Source organism: Gorilla gorilla, chromosome 5 (genome assembly GCF_029281585.2).
Source record: "Gorilla gorilla gorilla isolate KB3781 chromosome 5, NHGRI_mGorGor1-v2.1_pri, whole genome shotgun sequence".
NCBI lineage: Eukaryota > Metazoa > Chordata > Mammalia > Primates > Hominidae > Gorilla > Gorilla gorilla.
In genome coordinates this window covers 105,034,028-105,048,779 of record NC_073229.2, presented here as the reverse complement: position 1 = coordinate 105,048,779, position 14,752 = coordinate 105,034,028, and positions in this window count along the sequence as shown.

The window sequence follows — 14,752 nt, the reverse complement described above, 5'->3', positions numbered from 1 at the left end:
TTTTATCAATAAGTTATATTGCTACAATTAGATATTCACGTGCAAAAAAAAAGCTTTATCTGAATATAAAGATTAACTCAAAAAGGATAAAAGAAATATAAGTATATTTCAAACATATTAAAAAATTTATAGAAGCCTTTATGACTTTCGATTAGGCACACATTTCTTACATATGACATGATCCATAAAAGAACAAATTGGTTAATCAGAATTTCACCGAAATTAAAAACCCTCCTTCAAAAAGCCTGTGAAGACACTGAAAATAAATTATGCCATCATTTATTGTTTTTAAAGTACGTATAACTAAACAAACCTAGTCATCACCCTCCTGAAAAGGGAATTAAAGGAAAAATTGAATATAAACTACTATTCAAAATAGTATCAAGAAGTCTAAAAAATATTAAGTGATATAAAAAGCAGTTTGTTAATTCTGAAGATGAAGAAAAAAATTGTGTTGAGGACAAAATAATTTCAAGAAAAATAGGTTGTAAGCTGGTCTTAAATAAATATTAGGATTCAGACACACAGACAATAGTAAAATTTTCCTGAGGAAATGTAGGCGTTAATTAGTGTATGGAGATGAGACTACACATAAAGATTGGGGAAAAAATTCTGACTGGTGTTTGCTTAAAAAAGCTGAGGAAGTGGCTTATTATATGATTGTGCAGGGTCTTGAATGCTAGGCAAAATTGTCTAGGTTTTATTCTACATTCATTGGAGAACCAACAGAAAGCTGAGGCCAAATGTAGTCAAATCAGTTATTAGAAATTATTTTGACTACTGTTTGTAGTGTGGTTTAGCAGGTGTAATAGCAAGAGATACAGAAACCAAAAGGACTTTTTACAAAAATGATAAATGAAATTTTTCTTCCACTGTTTGTCAGAAAATGACCTCATATTTATTGCAGTTTTTAAGTAAATTACATTGTATAATTTTATTTGGCTAGTTGACTTAGCTACTATATTAATGCCAAAATTGTCTTTTGTTAGAATTTAATGAATTTCAAGTGTTTGATAAAGTTTTATCTTTTCACAAATAAATCCACCTCTTGCTGCTATTTTTATTGAATTAAGTATTATGTAAATCCCTTATGACATCATCTATTTCCTGAGAAGTCATCAAAGTGTGAGCGGAATCTGAAAAAATTTTTCTATAATGTAGGTTAGTTCAATGGTTAGTCTAATTTCATAGTTCAGGTATAAATTCCCTAAAAATCCAAGGCTCAATGAATATATTGAGTGGCTCCTGAATCAAAATTAGGAAAAAAAGTTTCTGTACTCTTTTACCTACCTCCTCAGCAGAGATCTTGGTCCAATAAATTTTGTTAATACATCCTCCCTTTTGTTACCCAGAATAAGACACTGTTAACAATGCTTACCCACTAATAACTCTTATCTCCTTTCCTATTAAAGAGTCACTTGATGATAAACTGCATCCTTTTTGTTTATAATATTTTAGCTTCAACTTTACCCTAGATTTTATATAGGATTTATGTATTCTTTGTGTTTTTTCAGATTCAATGAACCCAGCCATGTAAATAAGGCATAGCTGATAATTACAAGGTCAGAATGAATATATAACTGTTTTTAAGACATAATGCTAGAGATATTAAACTAACATTTTTATATTAACATTTGTATATTTTTATATATTTTTATATGCATGCTAAACAACAAGGCTGCTCTATTTTAGCAGAACTGGCAGACATTTAGAGAAAAACCTTTACAGTGAAATAAACCCAATATGAATCCTATTTTAGCTGTGTAACTTTGAGCATGTTATTTTTTTCTGAGTTTCAGTTTCCTCTTATAAAATATGCATTATAATAGTGCCTCTACAAAATAAGATGGTTGAAGACATTAAAGGAGATGTAATATTTAGCACAAAATCTGAATAGAGTTTACACATATAATTATTGTATGTGTATTGTTGTTGTTAGTATCTAATTATCATGCACATCCTGGATCTATCTAAAACTCTTCATGAACAGCTCTGAGTTTCAGTGTATTATTGTAAAAATAAAAGACTTATGATAGAATATGTAATAACTATAATTTTAATGATGATGACATTGAATGACTTTATAAAGTGGCACATATAAATTAGTTTTATCTTAAAGCTAAAAACAATTAGTTAAAGGTAAATAGTAGTTACATAGGCTGGGAGGTCAGCTAGTCCAAAATTAAGATGTAATCTTCATGCATAAGTACATCTTACACATGTTTGAACTGGGAAAGGGAGAACTCTCGATATTAAACATAAGCGTTGGAGGTTTTTAATCATCGAAGCTCAAGTACATTCGAGGGACATAATAGAACAAATTCTATACCAGGGCATCAAAATTTAACTAGGATTGCTTAAATTAAACAAGGCACAGCTGATACTTACAAGGTCAGAATGAATATATAACAGTTTTTAAGACATAACGCTAGAGACATTAACATTTTTATATTAACATTTTAATGTTTTTATATATTTTATATGCATATGATTCCACCTGAGGTTACAAGATTGGGAAAATTAATGTCCCATATCAAAAAGAAGAGAGAATATTGAAACTGGCAACTATAAGCCTAATGATGAGAGGTTTGCTCTTACGTTCTATCTCTGCTTTGAGTACTCTGGCCTCACAAACATTACAGTAGCATCTCTTGGGTAAAATAAAGAAACTTGATTTAGAGTCCACACATTCTCTTCCCCGTTAGGCACACATTAAATTGCTCCTGGGAGGATATTATATGACAGCAAGTGTTCCTTGCCACAGTATGAGAAAATTTCATCGTCTTTCTCAAAAGTAGAAGAGAGGAGAAAGGAAGAAGTAAAGTAGAGAGACAAGAGTAGTCTACTCAAGACTTCCTCTTGAGTAGACAAGAGGAAGAAGAGAGAAAATTAGAAGAGAAGAAGAAAGAGCAACCTAAAAAGAGGAATTTTATTTTTATTTAAAGTTCAGATTTAGAGTCTCCATATCTATTATTTTAGTTCTCAAAACAAATTTTTGATGGCTTTATTAGAAGTATGCTTGAAAGGTTTAACATTATTTATGTGGTACTTCAACAATCTGTACAAAAAATTATTTATTTTATTTTATTCTGAAATTCATTCACTTTATTGACTGAGGTCAGGCCAAACTATCAGCAAAACAAAACAAGCAAAAAATCCCTTTTCTTCAGTGACCACTAATATTTTAGATTAAAAAAAAATGTGCTTTCACTTATTTGAGGTATCTAAAGTAGTTAAATTTGTAGAAACAAAATAGAATGGTGGTTACCAGGGGTTGGGGGCAGAAGGGAAAAGAGGTGTTTAATGGGCATAGATTTTCTTTTTGTTGTTGTTGTTGTTATTTTTATTTTATTTTATTGTTATACTTTAAGTTCTAGGGTACATAGGCACAATGTGCATTTGTTGCATATGTATACATGTGCCATGTTGATGTGCTGCACCCATTAACTCGTCATTTGCATTAGGTATATCTCCTAATGCTATCCCTCTCCCCTCCCCCCACCTCATGACAGACCCCAGTGTGTGATGTTCCCCTTCCTGTGTCCAAGTGTTCTCATTGTTCAATTCCCACCTATAAGTGAGAACATGCGGTGTTTGGTTTTTTGTCTTGCAATAGTTTGCTCAGAACTATGGTTTCCAGCTTCATCCATGTCCCTACAAAGGACATGAACTCATCCTTTTTATGGCTGCATAGTATTCCATGGTGTATATGTGCCACATTTTCTTAATCCAGTCTATCACTGTTGGACATTTGGGTTGGTTCCAAGTCTTTGCTATTGTGAATAGTGCCGCAATAAACATATGTCTGCATGTGTCTTTATAGCAGCATGATTTATAATCCTTTGGGTATATACCCAGTAATGGGATGGCTGGGTCAAATGGTATTTCTAGTTCTAGATCCTTGAGGAATCGCCACACTGTCTTCTATAATGGTTGAACTAGTTTACAGTCCCACCAACAGTGTAAAAGTGTTCCTATTTCTCCACATCCTCTCTAGCACCTGTTGTTTCCTGACTTTTTAATGATCACCATTCTAACTGGTGTCAGATGGTATCTCATTGTGGTTTTGATTTTCATTTCTCTGATGGCCAGTGATGATGAGCATTTTTTCATGTGTCTGTTGGGTGCATAAATGTCTTCTTTTGAGAAGTGTCTGTTCATATCCTTTGCCCAGTTTTTGATGAGGTTGTTTGTTTTTTTTTCTTGTAAATTTGTTTAAGCCCTTTGAAGATTTTAGATATTAGGCCTTTGTCAGATGGGTAGATTACAAAAATTCATTTAAATACATCAGAAATATAGGCTATTTCTATGGTTAGTCTAACTTTATAATTCTTTATTTGAATAAAGACCTGAAAAAGCATTTCCATATGAAATGTATATAGACATTAAATTCTAAAGACATTGTTATAGTATTTGTTCTACCAGTGTTCTTCCATTTTATGTTGTCCACAGGCCATAAATATATCTAAATTTAGTTTTCATACTTACCACAGGCAATTTCATGAAGATATCCACTGATTTTACAAAACCCCACCACCAATGAAAGGCATTTATATATTCAACTCATGACTATGTATCCATACTAGGCATTATATATCTAACTGTGGGTGAACAATGTGTGCTGACCACTAATACAACAAGGAGTGGAAGATGGCTACATCTTCTTCACATGTAAAATTTAGGAACAGAGTTATACAGATTAGTTTGCAAATCGTAATGCTGTATATAGCTGACGATAAGAAACTCCCTCTGTAAAAAATATACTTTTGCTAAGCTAGTCTTTAAGAGTTTTATACTTTGATATTATCTGTTCAGGCCATTTCTTACATAGCTAAGGTAGGATATCTGAGATTATATCTGGTACTCCAAGATTTCCACTTAAAGTGCTGGAGATGTAAATGAATATTAATAATTTCTTATGGGCCTCAAAACTTGTAACATTGAAATGTGTGACAAACTATTTTGGTTTGCTAGGGCTGCCATAACAAAGTACCACAAACTGGCTGGCTTACATAACAGAAATTCATTGTCTCAGAATTCTGAAGGCTAGAAGTATGAGATCAAGGTCTTGGCAGGGTTGGTTCCTTCTGAGAGCAGTGGCCTCAGGAGTACTTTGGCTTGTATATGGTTTTCCCCTAGTGCCTTCACATCATCTTTCCTCATAAAGACACCAGTCATGTTGGATTAGGAGCCCACTCTAATCCAGTATGATCTCATCTTAACTGATTACATGTGCAGCAATCCTATTTCCAAATAAGATTACATTATGAGTGCTGGGGGTTAGGACTGCAACATCCCAATTTGGGATGGGGAAGAATTCAACCTATAACATAACCATTATCATGAAGTTAAACTGAAAACTTTTATCGTCTCTTACTACCCAATTCTTCTTAGGCCTACAGCAATAATATTTAATCAATATGTTGAATTATATTTCTGTTGGACTATGTTTATAACTTATAAACATAGATTATAAATCTTAGCTTTATTTCTATGTGAAAAAGTATTAAATTCATAGAAGGAACTTCTGATGTTAACATCACAGAATATGAACAGGATAATCATCAAAAACACTAAAAACAAACTCTCAGGATAAAATGTGTTAGCATAAGTTTTTATTTAATGGCTCCCAAAGGTATATTAATATTTACTCATGGAAAGTCCTTAATAGCATTTTAGCACATAGGAAATCTGTACATAACTAACAGATACATACATCTGAGTTTGACTCAAACTTGAGATAGACATGATCATCACCTTTTCAGAGGTCCATATAGCACTAGCTAATTTCACTGAGCTTTTAGTAAATACCAGAAACTATTGTTGTTTTCTTACAAGAATTTTATTACTTAATACATGAACTCTACAAAAGATGTTACTACTTCCTTCCCCAATTTAAGGAAATATGGTTTAAGGAGGTCAAATAACTCACCCAGGGACAAACAGCTTGTTCAGAGGCCCATAAAACTTTTCAAATGTTTCAGATGTTAGAGATACAATTATTTTAGAGAAAAGTAGAAATGCTATTCTAGGTTTCTCTAAAATCTTTTTCTACTTTTCTCTAAAATTTTCTTCTAGCAATGTATTGATTGAGAAAATGATGCAACATTAATTTTTCATATTATAACATTACATTAATAAGTCTTCCAAACATAACAGGCAAAAAGTTGGGCATATTAATTTTCAAAAAGCTGCAAATTTTATTTTTCTTTCAAAATAAACTATGAATCAATCCAAATCTACATTATTCATCTGGGTGATAAATTTGGTTATGTAATCTGCAATATCAAAAGGGCTAGAATAATAAATGATAAACTTTTTAAATGAAGAAGGATTGGCAGCAGTGGTAGAAATTACTAGTGTTCACTCATATCCAGTTGTCCTTCTATGTCACTTCCTTCTTTCTTGTTTTTATATATTAAGTGAGACCTTGTGACTGAATAAGAAATACACTTGCATGTGTTAAGTCACTAAGTAGAATAGGTGTATATGGCATCAGAGCATAGCTTAATCTACCTTGACTAATACAGAAACACCATATTTCAGGTTTTATTTATTTATTTGTCTATCACTTTTGAGCTTCCTTAAGATTTGTCAAAGAATTGAACAATTTCACCTGGGCAGTCACAGAATCCCAACACAAAGGTGACTTCTCCTTAGAGAAATCACACTGGCAACACAAAAAAGGAAAGGCCTACTAGGCATAGTACGAAATTCATTCTTCACAACTATTCTAAATGTATGGGACAGATGGAGAAACAAATTACCATCCAAAAATTGCCAGCTTTGACATTCCTGGGAGAAAAAATGCTTCCAAAAGGGCATAAATCCACAATCTTTCAAAATCTGGAGGACTAATTCACTTCATCACCCTCATCAAATTGTTAGGAATAGTACAATGTCCACTGGAATAAAACTAATGGAGAAAACAGAATGTTCTGGTGCTTTTGTGCAAATTGGGCATTTCATTTTAACTTTAGTATTTGCACAAAACCAACAAAAAATCTTTTGAATTTAAGAAACTGATAGTTGACCAATCCAATTGCTCTAAATCTTTTATGACTGAATTATATAATTGTCTACAGAGACTATAAAATTACATACTTTATACTTGGACATAATATATTTGTAACAACCTGGATATTTGCTGAAACATTTGAATTAAACTATTAGCTACCATTGCAGGATCTGATCTGACTTCCTTTGGTTCCCAACTTTTCTGCTAAATACAAATGTGACTTCAGACAAATCGTTTTGCCTCTTGTAGAATGGAAATTATTTCCACTTTACACTATACTTAAGTTTAAAGGAGGCTTATACACAATGAGCCATTTATCACAGAGCTTGACATATACTGATATGGTTTGGCTCTGTGTCCCCACCCAAACCTCAACTTGAATTGTAATAACCCTGACATGTCAAGGGCAAGACCAGGTGGAGGTAATTGGATCATGAGAGCAGTTCTCCCATGCTGTTCTTGTAATAATGAGTGAGACTTACAAGATCTGATGGTTTTGTAAGCCTTTGGCATTTCCCCTGTTGACACTCACTCTGTCCTGTCACCCTTTGAAGAAGGTGCCTGCTTCTCCTTTGCCTCCCACCATGATTATAAGTTTCCTCAGGCCTCCCCACAATGCAAAACTGTGAATCCCTTAAACCTCTTTTCTTTATAAATTACCCAGTCTCAGACAGTTTTTTATAGCAGGGTAAAAACAGACTAATACACATAAAATGTGCAATATTAGGTGCATAATATATTTGCATTAGTATTACTATTGTAAGAAATCTACATAAACACTTTAAATTCCACTTTTGAGCAATTTCTAATATTTAATTTGGGCTAGAGTGGTTATATTGTATTAATGAATAGTTTAGTTTCTTAGGATTGATTATGGGTTTTAAATTTCAGTTCTACAACTCCTTCATTATGTATACCCAAGAGAATTATTTAGGTGTCCAACTTTTTGTACCTTTCTCTGTAAACTAAGATACATAATATACCCCAACTAGACAAATGTGAGAAATAAAGTGAAAAACCAGGAAAGTTTCTTTTATCACAAAATTATTATTCCTAAATTCTGTGAGTGATATTATATATTTGTCATTTGTATTTAGAAATTTGTTATTAAGCCTAAGTACAAAAATGTTCATTTGATTATTATGTTGTAGTTGTACCCAAAGATAATTAAAATGTAGTATGTGTTAATACATGAGGCCAGTACTCAAAACATAGAAATAGTATGGAAAATTACTATATGCTTTAAAAACACTAAAAGGTCAAATCTGAAAGAAAGTCACTACTTTGTTCCTAATAGCTGCAATATTTTGCATGGCTAATAATTGGATGTAATGGAAACTCTCCACAATAAAGCTTTATTGATTAAATTATAAGAAAGCTTTAAAACAAAAATGGAAAACACCTTTGCATTTTTCGGCATTTAAGCTGGTTACAGAATGATGTTGAGAAAATACACATAGTTGTAATAAAGTATATTTTATTTGGAGGATTTTTTTTTTCTAAAGACAGAATAGAGATGGGAACACAGAGCAGGAACAAATGCAAGGTATGCTTCCTTTAATTTTCCTTTGCTTAGCTAGGATACTATTAAGGCAAAAGCCAGTAAATCAAATTTCTACTTTATCGCTAATATTTTTACAGGGAAAATACTCTGTCTTCCAAGAAAATGTGTACATGCTATATACACATTTGGTGCTTCCACTTAAGAAAATGTTCATGTACATGGAGCTGTCTTTACCTATGAACTAGGCTCTGCATCTCTATACAGCCCCAGCTCCTTGTAGTATAAAAGAGGCAGAACTAGAGTAAAAAGTATCTATATGTTCTCCTGTCCATTGTGAACCCTAAAGTGGTTCCCCTCCATGAATTCAAAATACACCAGTTTCTTGTTGCCCTTGTTATTTGACTTGTGGATACCAAGAAAAAATTAATTTTCATTTCTCTTGGCTTTCCATACTCAATTTCAGGGGCCCACATGCTCTAAGTAACAACTGGTATTCTCAGAAGTCCACAATTGTACCCCCAAGGTTTGATCGGTACAGTTTTCTGCATGGTAACCTCTTTTTCCCCTTTTCCCGTCTGATATGGTTTGTCTCTGTGTCCCCACCCAAATTTCATGTCAAATTTTAATTCCCAATATTGGAGGAGGGACCTGGTGGGAGGTGATTGGATTATGGGGGTGAATTTCCCCTTTGCTGTTCTTGTGATAGTGAGTGAGTCCTCATGAGATCTGGTTGTTTTGAAGTGTGTCAGACTTCCTTCTTCATGCTATCTCTCACGCTCTACCATGTGAAGAATGTGATTTCTTCCCCTCTGCCTTTCTACCATTATTGTAAGTTTCCTGAGACTTACCTAGCCATGCTTCCTGTACAGCCTGTGGAACTGTGGGTCAATTAAACCACTTTCCTTCATAAGTAACACAGTCTCACGTTGTTTTTTATAGCAGTGTAAGAATGGACTAATACAGAAAATTGGTACCAGAAAGGTGAGGTGTTGCTATGAAGATTCTTGAAAATGTGTAAGCAGCTTTGGAACTGGGTCATGGACAGAGGTTGGAAGAGTTTGGAGGACTCAGAAGACAGGAAGAAGGAAAGTTTGGAACTTCCTAGGAACTTGTTTATTTTGACCAAAATGTTGATAGTAATATGGACAATGAAGTCCAGACTAAGGAGGTCTCAGACAGAGATGAGGAATTTATTGGGAATTGGAGTAAAGGTCACTCTTTTTATGCTTTAGCAAAGAGAATAGCAGCATTGTGCCCCTGCTCTAGGGATCTGTGGAACTTTGAACTTTGAGAGATGATTTAGGGTATCTGGTGGAAGAAATTTCTAAGCAGCAAGGTGTTCAAGAGTGACTTGACTGCTTCTCAAAGCCTAAGCTCATTTGCATAAGCAAATAAATCACTTGAAACTAGAACTTATATTTAAAAGGGAAGCAGAGCTTAAAATTTGGGAAATTTGCACTCTGACCATGAAGTAGAAAAGAAAAAACCCATTTTTGGGGGAAGAATTCAAGGCTGCAGAAATTTGCATAAGTAAAAAACAGCCAAATGTTAATAGCCAAGACAATGGGGAAAATGCCTCCAAGACATTTCAGAGACCTTTATTGGCAGCCCCTTCTATCATAGGATGGTCTTGTGGGCCAGGCCCCAGTCCCCATTGCTCTGTGCAGCCTTGGGACATGGTGCCCTGCATCCCAGCTGCTCCAGCTTCAACTGTGGCTAAAAGGGGCCAAAGTAAAGCTCAGGCCATGGCTTCAGAGGGTTTAAGCCTGAAGCATCAGTGACTTCCATTTGGTGTTGGGCCTGCAGGTACCCTAAAGGCAAGATTTGAGGTTTGGGGGCTTCCACCTAGATTTCAGAGGATGTATGGAAATACCTGGATGTCCAGGCAGAAGTCTGCTGCAGGGGTGGAGCCTTCATGAGAACCTTTTCCAGGGCATTATGGAGGAAAACTGTGAGTTTGGAGCTCCCACACACAATTCCCATTGGGCCACTGCCAACTGGAACTGTGAGAAGAGTGCCACCATCCTCCAGACCTCACAATGGTAGATCCAACAACAGCTTGCACCATGTACCTGGAAAAGCTGCCAGCACTCAATGTCAGCTCATGAAAGCAGCTGCAGGGAAGCTACCCTCAGAGCCACAGGGGCAGAGATGCTCAAGGCCTTTGGAGCCCACTTCTTGGGTCAGTGAGGCATACGTGTGAGTCATGGAGTCAAAGGAGATTATTTTGGAGCTTTAAGATTTAATGTCTCCTCTGCTGGGTTTTGGGCATGCATGGGGCCTGTAGCCCCTTTTTTTTTTGGCCAACTTCTCCCTTTTGGAAAAGGGCATTTACCCAATTCATGTACCTCTGTTGTATCGTGGAACTAAATAGTTTGTTTTTGATTTTACAGGCTCATAGGCAGAAGGGACTTGCATTGTCTTATATGAGGGTTTGGACTTGGACTTTTGAGTTAATGCTGGAATGAGTTAAGACACTAGGGGACTATTAGAAAGGCAAGATTGTGTTTTTAAATGTGAGAAAAACGTGAGATTTGGGAGGAGCCAGGGGTGGAATTATATGGTTTAACTGTGTCACCACCCAAACTTCATGTCAAATTATAATTTCCAATGTTGGGGAAGAGCCAGGTGGGAGGTGATTGAATCATGGAGGTGGATTTCCCTCTTGCTGTTCTTATGATAGTGAGTGAGTTCTCATGATATCTGGCTGTTTAAAAGTATGCAGCACTTGCCCCTTTGCTCTATCTCTCTGCCATTCCACCATGTGAAGAAGGTGCTTGCTTCCTCTTTTCCCTTCCGCCGTGATTGTAAGTTTTCAGAGGCCCCCGCCCCCAGCCATGTTTTCTGTACAGCATGTAGAACTGTGAGTCAATTAAACCTCTTTTCTTTTTAAATTATCCATTCTTAGGTACTTCTTTATAGCAATGTGAGAACAGATTAATACACCATCCATCCTTCACTTCTCCCAAATACTCTGTACTGTATTCTCTGGAATACACATTTCAGCATTAGGAAATCCCCCTTTTATCTTCCACCTGTTTCCAGAATGCTCTTTGCACAGTCTAGCTTTCATAAAAATCCAGCTCTTGGGCCCAGTACAGTGTCTCACACCTGTAATTCCAGCAATTTGGGAGGCTGAGGTGGGCAGATCACTTGAAGTCATGAATTCAGGATCAGCCTGGCCAACGTGGTGAAACCCCCATCTGTACTAAATAAAATAAAATAAAAATAAAAACCCAACTCTTCCTTAAGCTGATTCCCCTATTTCCCCTACAGTTCTCACCAGTGGTGTCTATTTTTACCACCACAGCATTGTCCACAGGCCTGGCAGTGGAATAGACATCTTTGTTCTTTATTACTACTTCTTCCTAAAAAGCAATCTGTTTTAAATCTCATATAATCAGTTTTATCACCCACAAACCCTCATTGTTGGTGCATGTGGTTCCCTTCCATTTTTTGCAGTTCCTATCTTATATTTTTCCACAGTTTTAGTTTGTGGCTTATTATCAATCTCTCCAATATTGCTACAGCATTTATTCTTGTGGGTTAAAGATATATTTTGTTGCTCTTTCTAAACCTTAGCCTCCAAGTCCCATGAATTTGTCTCTTACAATGATCTTATCCTCTACCCTTCCAGAATTATGAGTTCCCATGGTCACACCCCAGTCCTTCTCAATACCAATAACTGCAATTCCTTTATCATTTCAATTTTATAATTGCTACTCAATTACAACCAATTTCTCTCTTTCTCATTGCATCTAATGCACTGACCCCAAAATGCTTAAAACACACTAGGATCTCCAATTTATTGATTCTACTAGTTTTTCACCCTCTTTCATCTTGATATCCTCTCTTTGTACTCAGTTAAATTCCAAGGCTAAATAATCATTGCCTTGCATACACTCTTAACTTCCTCACCTTTCTCTCACTTCATTGTACTTTCTTGGAAAATCACAACCCTAGTTTAATCCAGCTCTCTACATATTGTCTTTCTAGATTCATGGGTGGGAGAAAATATCCCAACTGTACTGACCATCTTATTCTAAAGTTATGACTGCAACCTTCAAGTATACATTTACTTCTGCCAGGCTACTACACTATATGTCCTTGATCAATTTATGTTCTCACATTTGACTTCATTAGTCTACTCACTCTTCTTACCTCCTAGATGACTATATCATCATATCTCTTTTTTCCCTCAAATATTCAACAGCCCCATTCCCAAACTCGTTCTGAGCTGATGACATTGTGACGACATATCTCCTTTGACAAAATTTATGCAATTAAAGAGAACTTCATAGATTGCCAAATATATCCACCTATCAACATCTACCCCTATATAATTTGCCTCCCTAAGTGACATGATAGATAAGCTACCCATAAGTCTCTCAAAATCCCATTTATTCATTTGTTTTCTAGATCCTGTTTTTTTACCTACCCAATGATATCACTGTGGCAATTTTTGGCTTCTCTCTACTATGTCATTCTTTTTTTCTTCTCTCCTGATCATTTTTGCTTCCTCCCATTACTGTAAAATCATGCTGATATTGCTACCTTTTTAAATGGTCATACAATCCTCAATCTTTATTGCCTCATTTCCTTATTTTCCTTTAAAGTAAAACTACTCACAAGTATTGTCTACATTAACCTTCACTTGTTTCTCCACTTCGATTCTGTCATAAGCCCACTACATTCTTGATTTTGCTGCTATTCCAGGAAAACTGTTTTTCATTAAACTTATATATGACTTCTTACCACTAAATGATTAATTATTGATCCTTATCTCACTTGAACTATCAGAAGCATTTGACAAAGTTGATTGCCCTCTGCATCTGGACTTCTAGGACACCATGCTTGCCTGATTTACCTCCTTTATCAGTGTTCACGTCTCAGTTTCTTGTGCTTGTTCCTTCTCTTATCCTAGAGCTCTAATTTTTAGATGCTGTAGGGCCCAGGTCTTGGTCCTCTATGACTACTCAGTTTCTTAGTGTTTTATGCAGTCTTATGGCTTCAAAATCAATCAATTTGTGGATGACTCTGAAATATAGAGCTGCAATCCAAACTTGTACTCCAAGTTTTTGATTCATATGACCAAATACCTACTCAATATCTCTAGTGGAGGTATATTTCAAATCAGCTTATCTCACAGAGCAGATGGTAAATAAAGAAATTAAAAACTGAATAAAATAAACAAAGAGGAAGTATCCTAAGTTCACACTATTTGATATTAGAGGGTATTCTTGAATTATATAAACAAAAAGTATTATAACAATGGCAACTTAATGGTGTTATATAATAAAATAAATTTTAGGAATTGAATTTTAATAAATGCAAGAAACTAAATGTTTTTCATCTTATGCTGTTTCAAATCTTCTCATTTTATCAAAAATTATTTTCAAAACAAAAGACAAAAAATTAGAAACACAAAGTAAATTACTATTAAAAACATACACAAATACAAATACTTAGGAAAATCAACAATAATACAAACTTTCAATATTTTTACTAGACTACCAACTCTCTATTACCTGCCTTCCAAGTTTATTTGGCATATTACTCTGTCATATTAAATAATAATGGTAAATAAAGAGATGACCACATAACAATGAAATTTTCATCACTCTTTGTTATGAAAACTACTATTTTAAATAAGAGTTGTAGAAAATTTTACTGGTACTTGAAGAGTGATAAAATAACCCTTTTACAATGCTTTAAAGTATAAAATAGAAAAAAAATCTGGCCACTTCCAAATTCATTTTATGGGTCTCATATACTCTTTATACTACAAGTAAGGACAAGAAAATAATATAGGCTAATCTCAATTATGATAATAGATACAATTCCTAACAATATATAATCCTGCAATATATTAAAGAAATGACACCAAGACTAATTTGGAACCCAATAATGCAAAGCTGGTTTAACATTAGAAAATCAATTAAAAAGCTACACATATTAATATCTATACACATAAATAGATTTGAGATAAACTTACTCTTATTTCAATAGAACAAGCAAAAAAGGTGCAAGATCTTTAAAAATGCATAGCAAACAAGAAATTAAAAGGAACCCCTTTACCCTAATAAATAATACTGTATAAAAACATGTTAGAATAATTTATCTTATATCAAAACGAAGTTAGTGGTACCTACTACTTTTATGGTTATTCAACATTGTACTAGGCGCTTTAGCCATTGCAGTGAGGCAAGAAAAGAGATAAATTAAATATA